The sequence below is a fragment of the Somniosus microcephalus genome, chromosome 4, assembly GCF_052327205.1.
Source record: "Somniosus microcephalus isolate GS21.2 chromosome 4, FLI_Smic_1.0, whole genome shotgun sequence".
In the NCBI taxonomy this organism is placed as follows: domain Eukaryota; kingdom Metazoa; phylum Chordata; class Chondrichthyes; order Squaliformes; family Somniosidae; genus Somniosus; species Somniosus microcephalus.
In genome coordinates, this window is record NC_140990.1 from 15,979,834 (window position 1) to 15,988,901 (window position 9,068).

A 9,068-nucleotide genomic window follows, 5' to 3' on the forward strand; every position below is an offset into this window, starting at 1 on the left:
GCACGTGGCTGGGAGGCCCAAGATGGCAGCCCACACGGGGCGCTGCTGGGGTTCGAGGTGGCTTTGGCCCTGCAGACGCTGGCGTAGTGTCCCTTCTTCCCGCAGCCCGAGCAGATCGCATTTTTCGCCGGGCAGCGCGCTCTGGGGTGTTTGGCCTGGCCACAGAAGTAGCATTTCTGGCCTTGGGACACTGCTGCGGTAGTTGGGCCGTTGCTGGGATGTGGCTGGGGTGGCACGGCGCTATGAGACGGTCCTACCGTGTCCCAGGCTGTCGTTCCCCGCGGCGTCCACGGTGCAGAGGAGTAGGCATCCATGCCCCGGTAGGCTGCGTCCAATGATAGTGCGAGTTCAGAGGCCTTGTTGAGGTCGAGGTCACTCTGCTCCAACAGTCACTGTCGGGTGTAATTGGACCTGTGGCCCGCTACAAAAGCGTCCCGGATAAGTTCCTCTGTGTACACGGTGGCCTTTACATCCTTACAACCACAGGCCCGGCCAAGCACAGACAGTGCCTGAAGGTATTCCTCGGTCGATTTCCCAGGTTGTTGTTTACGACTCCCCAGGGGGTGCCTGGCATACACCTCGTTCACTGGGCCCGTGTACTGGTCCTTGAGGAGCTTGAGAGCAGCCGTGTACGAGGTCGCGTCCTGGATGACCGAGTACGCTCGGTGGTTCACTTTGGAGGTCAGGACATCCAGTTTGTCCTCATCCGATTTGACCGTTGCAGCGGAGGCGATCAGGAATCTTTCAAAGCACCTAAGCCAGTGAGCAAACTTGGTGGATGCATCCGCCTCCCGATGGTCTAAGTCCAGGCATGCTGGTGTGAGGATCTTCTCCATTATAAAAAATCTTGTTAATAAAATTGATGCGCTATCAATTACTCAAAAGACTGAGGTTAAGCGAGTAACTAACAGGCTTTTATTAACAAGCGAATGAAGGTGTGCCTCGAGTGGTCGACCAGTCCAGAATACAGAGGGACTGTGGAGCAGTCACCTTTATACCTGGACTCGTGGGAGGAGTCAGCCGAGGCATGTACAGACATGTACACAGTAGAATACAAACACCCACACAGGCAGGTATAACAGTGGTTTACCACAGAACCGCTGCAGTCCTTGGTTGGGGGAGTGAATGTTTAAAGTGTTAGAGGGGGTGCCAATCAAGCGGGCTGCTTTGTCCTGTATGGTGTCGAGATTCTTGAGTGTTATTTGCGCTGCAGTCATCCAGGCAAGTGGAGAGTATTCCATCACACTCCTTACTTGTGCCTTGTAGATGGTAGAAATGCTTTGGGGAGTCAGGAGTTGAGACACTCGCCGCAGAATACCCAGCCTCTGAACTGCTGTTGTTGCCACAGTATTTATGTGGCTGGTCCAGTTAAGTTTCTGGTCAATGGTGACCCCCAGGATGTTGATGGTGGGGTATTCGGCGATGGTAATGTCATTGAATGTCAAGGGGCGGTGGTTAGACTCTCGCTTGTTGAAGATAGTCATTGCCTGGCCCTTGTGTGGCATGAATGTTACCTGCCACTTATCAGCCCAAGCCTGAACGTCGTCCAGGTCTTGTTGCATGCGGGCACGGACTGCTTCATTATCTGAGGAGTTGTGAATGGCACTGAACACTGTGCAGTCATCAGGGAACATCCCCATTTCTGACCTTATCCAGTGCACACGGCCATTTCTTGCTACCACATGGAGTGAATTGGCTGAAGACGGGTTTCTGTGATGGTGGGGACCTCAGGAAAAGGCCGATATGGATCATCCACTCGGCACTTCTGGCTGAAGATGGTTACAAATGCTTCAGCCTTGTCTTTTGCACTCACGTACTGGGCTCCACCATCCTTGAAAATAGAAACATAGAAACATAGAAGATAGGAGCAGGAGTCGGCCATTCGGCCCCTCGAGCCTGTTCCGCCATTTAATGAGATCATGGCTGATGATCCAAATTCAGTACCCTGTCCCTGCTTTCTCCCCATATCCCTTGATCCCTTTAGCCTTAAGAAATATATCTATCTCCTTCTTGAATATATTTAATGAATTGGCCTCAACTGCCTTCTGTGGGAGAGAATTCCACAGGTTCACCACCAAGATGGGGATATTCATGGAGCCTCCTTCTCCCGGTAGTTGTTCAATGGTCCACCACCATTCACGACTAGATGTGGCAGAACTGCAGAGCATTGATCTGATCCGTTGATTGTGGGTTCACTTAGCCCTGTCTATAGCATGCTGCTTCTGCTTTTTAACATGCATGTAGTCCCGTGTTGCAGCTTCCCCAGGTTGGCACCTCATTTTTCGGTACGCGTAGTGCGGCTCCTGGCATGCTCTTCTACACTCCTCATTGAACCAGGGTTGGTCCCCTGGTTTGATGGTAATGGTAGACTGAGGGATATGTCGGGCCATGAGGTTCCTGATTGTGGTGGAATACAATTCTGCTGCTGCTGATGGCCCACAGCACCTCATGGATGCCCAGTTTGGAGCTGCTTGATCTGTTCTGAATCTATCCCATTTAGCACGGTGGTAGTGCCACACAACACGATGGAGGGTGCCCTCAGTGTGAAGACGGGACTTCAACTCCACAATGACTGTGCAGTGGTCACTGCTGCCAATGCTGTCATGGGCAGATGCATCTTCGACAGGTAGTTTGGTGAGGACGAGGTCAAGTAGGTTTTTCCCTCATGTTGGTTTTCTCACAACCTGTCACAGGCCCAGACTGGCAGTTATGTCCTTCAGGACTTGGCCAGCTCGGTCAGTAGAGGAGCTACCGAGGCACTCTTGGTGATGGACATTGAAGTCCTCCACCCAGAGTACATTCTGTGCCCTTGCTACTCTCAGTGCTTCTTCCAAGTGGTGTTCAACATGGAGGAGAACTGATTCATCAGCTGAGGGAGGGCGGTAGGTGTTAATCAGCAGGAGGTTTCCTTCACCTTGCTTTACCTAAAGCCATGAGACTTCATGGGGTCCGGAGGCAATATTGAGGACTCCTAGGGTCAATCCTTCCCGACTGTATACCACTGTGCCGCCACTCCTGGTGGGTCTGTCCTGCCGGTGGGACAGGAAATGTCCAGGGATGGTGATGGAGGAGTTTGGGACAGTGGCTGAAAGGTATGATTCTGTGAGTATGAGAATGTCAGGCTGTTGCTTGACTTGTCTGTGGAACAGCTCTCCCAATATTGGCACAAGTCCCCAGATGTTCGTGAGGAGGACTCTGCAGGGTCGACTGGGCTGGGTTTGCCATTGTCATGTCTGTAGCCGGTACCGATGTCAATGCTGGGTGGTCCAAGCAGTTTTATCTGGGGTATTTATGGCAATACTAAAGGAATATGTCTCCACAGGTTGAGATATGGCCCTTGCTGTTAGCCTTTGTTTTTATAATTCACTGCGGATGTTCTAACGTATCAAAACAAGTATTCAAAAAAACAACGAACATGTAATTCATAACAATCTTACAGTCCCTGCCTCGTATCTCAGTCTCTGGAGTTCCATTAATTCTCTCAGCTTTTCTCACAGACTGACTGTCGCTTTGCTAACAAGGCTTGTTAAAGTCTGCACCTTTAATATTTGGTCAAGCAGGCCCAAGGCCTCTTTCTTCCATTTTGAAATCTAACCGGGTCTATCCAAGTCATATTACACTGGTTTATAAACACGATTATTCAAGAATCGGCAAGCATTGACTAACAGTTACATAATACCAACCTAAACCTACAACTAATAATGTTTATTTCATTTCGTCCATGTTAGCTAGTGGGAATCTGAAATGGGGATTTCTCAGGATTCTTACAGTGGTACAGACAGATACTCACTGGAGGACTTATCAGGAACAGTTGTAAGCGTGTAGCTCTCATCTCCTTACGCTGCTCGAAGCTCGAAGTCCAAGTCCCTCTGAGCTTTTGGGTGTTGTTCCATTTATCGACCCCGCCCATAAAACTGGCCCCGCCGCCAGATCGGGATAATGAGCCTGGCGAGTTTCCACTGATTGTGCCCGTTTGAGGAAACTCTTCAAATTGAACTCATTTTTAGGGGCACAGACACTAGTAGGCATGTTTTAACAGTTTTTAAATATTAAAAAATATTTAATTTATGAAGAAACCGACTAGTGTATACCAGTGAAACTAGTAAATGGTTCAATACAGTTTTAAAGTCATTTTCAGTGAATTTAATTCAGATTAATCACGGTGGAGGATTAGACACTCTTAATAAAATGCTTATTTTTGTGACCATAGAATGATACAGAACAAAAGCAGACCATTCGGCCCATCTTTGGTAGAGCTATCCTATTAATCCCAGTCCCCTGCTCCTCCCCCACAGCCTTGTCATTTTTTCCCTTGAACTATTTATCCAATATTCTTTGGAATGTTACTATTGAATCTGCTTCCACCGCCCTTTCAGGCAGCGCGTTCCAGATCACAACAACTTGCTGTGTAAAAAATGTTTCCTCATGTCGCCTCTGGTTCTTTGGCCAATCACCTTCAATCTGTGTCCTCTGGTTACCAACCCTTCTGCCATTTGAAACAGTTTCTCCTTATTTACTCGATCAAAAGCATTCATGATTTTGAACACGTCTGTCAAATCTCCTCTTAACCTTCTCTACTCTGAGGAGAACAACCCCAGTTTCTCCAGTCTCTCCACGTGACTGAAGTCCCTCATCCCTGGTACCATTCTACTAAATTTCTTCTGCACCCTGTCCAAGGCCTTGACATCCTTCCTAAAGTGCGGTGCCCAGAATTGAACACAATCCTCCAGCTGAGGCCTAACCAGTGTTTTATAAAGGTTTAGCATAACCTCCTTGCTTTTGTACTCTATTCCTGTATTAATAAAGCCAAGGATCCCATATTATTTTAACAGCCTTCTCAACTTGTCCTGCCACTTTCAAAGATTTATGTACATACACCCCCAGGGGTCTCTTTGTTCCTGCACACCTTTAAAATTGTACCATTGAGATCATATTGCCTCTCCTCATTCTTCCTACCAAAGTATCACTAAACACTTCTCTGCATTAAATTTTGTCGATCATTTGTCTGACCATTTCACCAGCCTGTCTATGTCCTTCTGAAGTCTGTTACTATCCTCCTCATTATTTACAACATTTACGAGTTTCATATCGTCTGAAAACTTTGACGTTTCTACTTTGAGGAACACACACACACACATCTACCCATATACACCCAGTCCCACAGAGTGACTTTCCTCAGTGAGTAATCTGGTAAGGAGTATGGAATGTGTTCAACCCCCAGGTATTTTAACCCCAGTTTGTGGTTCATTAAACTGGGAACAGTATTTAGTTGTACATCGAGGCTCCAGTTCCAGCTTTTGTTCATTTTAGTATTTATATCCCCACAGAATCCCACAGTGCGGAGGCGGGTGTAATGTTTGATATTTTCAGAAGCTGTGACCTCCCTCCCTGGAAGTCCCGGTGTTTTCTGCTGTTGTCAGATCCTTGTTTCCTCCCCTCGGGGCGGCTCTTTTCTCGAGTTGAGAAACAAAAAAATCAGTCAGAAAGGGGGATCTCGGTGAAAGCATCTCTCCCCTGATCCCCGGTGATCTCTCTACCCCGATCCCCGGCCAGTCTCTCCCCCCGATCCCCGGCCAGTCTCTCCCCCGATCCCCGGCCAGTCTCTCCCCCCGATCCCCGGCCAGTCTCTTCCCCCCGATCCCCGGCCAGTCTCTCCCCCCGATCCCCGGCCAGTCTCTCCCCCGATCCCCGGCCAGTCTCTCCCCCCGATCCCCGGCCAGTCTCTCCCCCCGATCCCCGGCCAGTCTCTCCCCCCGATCCCCGGCCAGTCTCTCTCCCCGGCCAGTCTCTCCCCCCCGATCCCCGGCCAGTCTCTCCCCCCGATCCCCGGCCAGTCTCTCCCCCCGATCCCCGGCCAGTCTCTTCCCCCCGATCCCCGGCCAGTCTCTCCCCCCGATCCCCGGCCAGTCTCTCTCCCCGATCCCCGGCCAGTCTCTCCCCCCGATCCCCGGCCAGTCTCTCCCCCCGATCCCCGGCCAGTCTCTCCCCCCGATCCCCGGCCAGTCTCTCCCCCCGATCCCCGGCCAGCCTCTCCCCTCCCCCCGATCCCCGGCCAGTCTCTCTCTAATCCCGGGTGAATCTTTCTAATTCTCTGCTTTTTCTCCCAGTCTCTGTGACCCTGGATGTGGAAACCGCGAATCCAGGGCTCGAGGTGTCTGAGGATCTGAAGAGTGTGAGATGGACCGGGACCGAGAGGAAACTCCCTGACAAGGGGAAGAGGTTTACAGGCTGGGCCTGTGTGCTGGGATCGGAGGGATTCACATCAGGGAGTCAGTACTGGGAGGTGGAGGTGGCGGGGAATCGGTACTGGAGACTGGGTGTAGCCGCAGAGTCTGTGGAGAGGAAGGGACGGGTCAGACTGAGCCCGGAGACTGGATTCTGGACCATCGAGCGGGATTATGATGATTTTAATGTAAACTCCTCCCCTCAATCCCCTCTCCCCGCCGGTCCGATCCCCGGGAAGGTGGGAGTTTATCTCAGTTATGAGTCCGGGACAGTTTCATTTTACAGCGCGGACACCAAGTCCCATCTCCACACCTTCACTGGGAATAAATTCACGGGGAAACTTTATCCTTTCTTTGGGACTTGGGATAAAAACAAGTGGCTGAGAATCTGCTCCGGCTCCGATCCGGGTCTGTAAAAGGGGCGGGGCCTCGGGCCGGCCCGCATCATCCATGACATCACAATGACTTCACCCCGCACCATTCGGGTCAGGAGCAGAGGTCAGGGGTCAGGAGTTAGAAAATGTAATTTCCAAATTACACATTGTAAAATCCCAATGAGACTGTAAATACAACCAATAAAAATATAAAATGTCAGAAGAAGAAAGAAAGACTTGCATTTCTATAGCGCCTTTCACGACCACCGGGCTTCCCAAAGCACTTTACAGCCAATGAAGTACTTTTTGGAGTGTAGTCACTGTTGTAATGTGGGAAACGCGGCAGCCAATTTGTGCACAGCAAGCTCCCACAGACAGCAATGCGATAATGACCAGATAATCTGTTTCTTGTTACACTAATTGAGGGATAAATATTGGCCAAGACACCGGGGAAAACTCGATCACAAAAGCAAAATACTGCAGATGCTGGAAATCTGAAATAAACAGAGAAAATGCTGGAAATACTCAGCAGGTCAGGCAGCATCTGTGGAGAGAGAAACAGAGTTAACGTTTCAGGTCGATGACCCTTCGTCAGAACTCTTCTCTGAAATAGTGCCTTGGGATATTTTACATCCACCTGAGAGAGCAGACAGGGCCTCGGTTTAAGGTCTCATCCAAAAGACCCCTCCGACAGTGCGGCGCTCGCTCAGTACTGCACTGGAGTGTCAGCCTAGATTGTTGTGCTCATGTCTCTGGAGTGGGACTTGAACCCACAACTTTCTGACTCAGGAAGCGAGAGTGTGACCAACTGAACCACTGGCTGACACTGTGATAAAAACAAAGACTAAAATAAAAAGTGAAACCGACAGCAACTCCATCCCAGCCCTTTCTCATCACTGCCCCACTCCTTTATATTAAAAAGCAGGTATAAGTTGTGCTCTCAAAATGAGGACATTCCTCAGTTCATCAGCACCATTAGTGATGAGAAATACACAAACTATCTCTCTTCAAGAAGACGGGGAGTTTGCAAATCTTCGGTTTAACGAGCTGAATGTTCACTTTTACTGCGGTGCGGGCTGTAAAACGGGCGGCCGATCCACAAATGCCTGTTGTGGTAAAAGTGAAAATTCACCCCAGAGTGTTTGACGTTCCCTCGCAGTTGATTGTAGTGCCACTTTCAGCCAGGAGATGGGAATGGCGAGCTGTACAAAGAGCTGTAAAGTTTTACAGTGCAGTATCACCACCTGCTGGTGGAAACCGGTACTGAGGGAATATCAAAAACTGCAAATGCTGAAACACTCGGCTGATCAGACAATTCAGGCAGGACCTTCCTTCAGAACTGAAAGATAATGGGATCAGAAAAAAGGATGGAAAATAAACACGAGCCTAGAATTCCCTCTCCCGTGTTCCTGACAAACACAGAGTCCCTGTCGGGAAAATCCGTTTGTCCAATGCTCAAAAAAGCACAGGTTGGGATTGTGGAATTTCCCAATATGGGCTCTTGTTGTGTGTCAGGAGAGCGGAATTCCAAAATCTGGGCCTGTATTCCGAGTACAGAGAGGAGATTAATCAGTTAAAAAATCTCTGAAGTGGGTGCTGAAGACATGAAATTTATTTCCAGAGGGTGCCTGGGAGATACTTTGGTCAAAAGTGAATGGAAACTAGTTACTGGATTATCCTAGGCAGTGCCCTAGGCATGTGTCCGACCGTTACTTCACCCCTTGGTCCTGGATTGGAATCAAACAACAACAACAAATTGCATTTATATAGCACCTTAAACATAGTAAAATGACCCAAGGCGTTTCACAGGAACGTTATCAAACCTAATTTGACACCGAGCCACATAAGGAGTTTGGTCAAAGAGGGAGGTTTAATGGAGTTTATTAAAGGAGGAGTGAGAGGTAGAGAGGCGGAGAGGTTTAAGAAGGACATTTCAGAGTTTAGGGCCTAGGCTGCTGAAGACACGGCCGCCAATGGTGGAGCGATGAAAATCGGGGATGCACAAGAGGCCAGAACTGGAGGAGCACAGAGATCTCGGAGGGTTGTAGGACTGCAGGAGGTTACAGAGATAGGGAGGGGCGAGGCCATGGAGGGATTTGAAAACAAGGATGATAATTTTAAAATCGAGGCCTTGCCAGACCTGGAGTCAGTGTAGGTGAGTGAGCACAGAGGCGAAGGGTGAGCCAGATCTGCCGACTGCACGGTGCAGCCGCAACCAGTCTCCTTAGGGCCAGGGTCTGGGAGCCCACTCGGGTAACTAAAAACCCAGTAGAGTCTGAATGTTGTGGGGTCAAAGCCCTCACCTTGCTGAGTACATAACCTGAGCTGACACTCCAGTGCAATAATGGAGGAATCAGAAGGAAAGAGCTTGCACTCATATAGGTCCTTCATGACCTCAAGACATCCCAAAACACGTCACAGCCAATGAATTCTTTTTGAAGTGCAGTCACTGTTATTTAGAAGTACCATC

The 9,068-nt window shown here is 49.5% G+C and overlaps 1 pseudogene across 1 annotated transcript in view; it reads left to right on the forward strand.

Moving 5' to 3' along the window:
* LOC147118346 (zinc-binding protein A33-like) overlaps positions 1-7,375 on the forward strand; it is a 30,411-nt pseudogene extending 23,036 nt beyond the window's left edge. Inside the window, exon 6 of the transcript XR_015077863.1 lies at positions 6,108-7,375. The product of XR_015077863.1 is annotated as a zinc-binding protein A33-like (transcript). The remainder of the gene's footprint in view (positions 1-6,107) is intronic.
* The last annotated feature ends 1,693 nt before the right edge of the window (positions 7,376-9,068 follow it).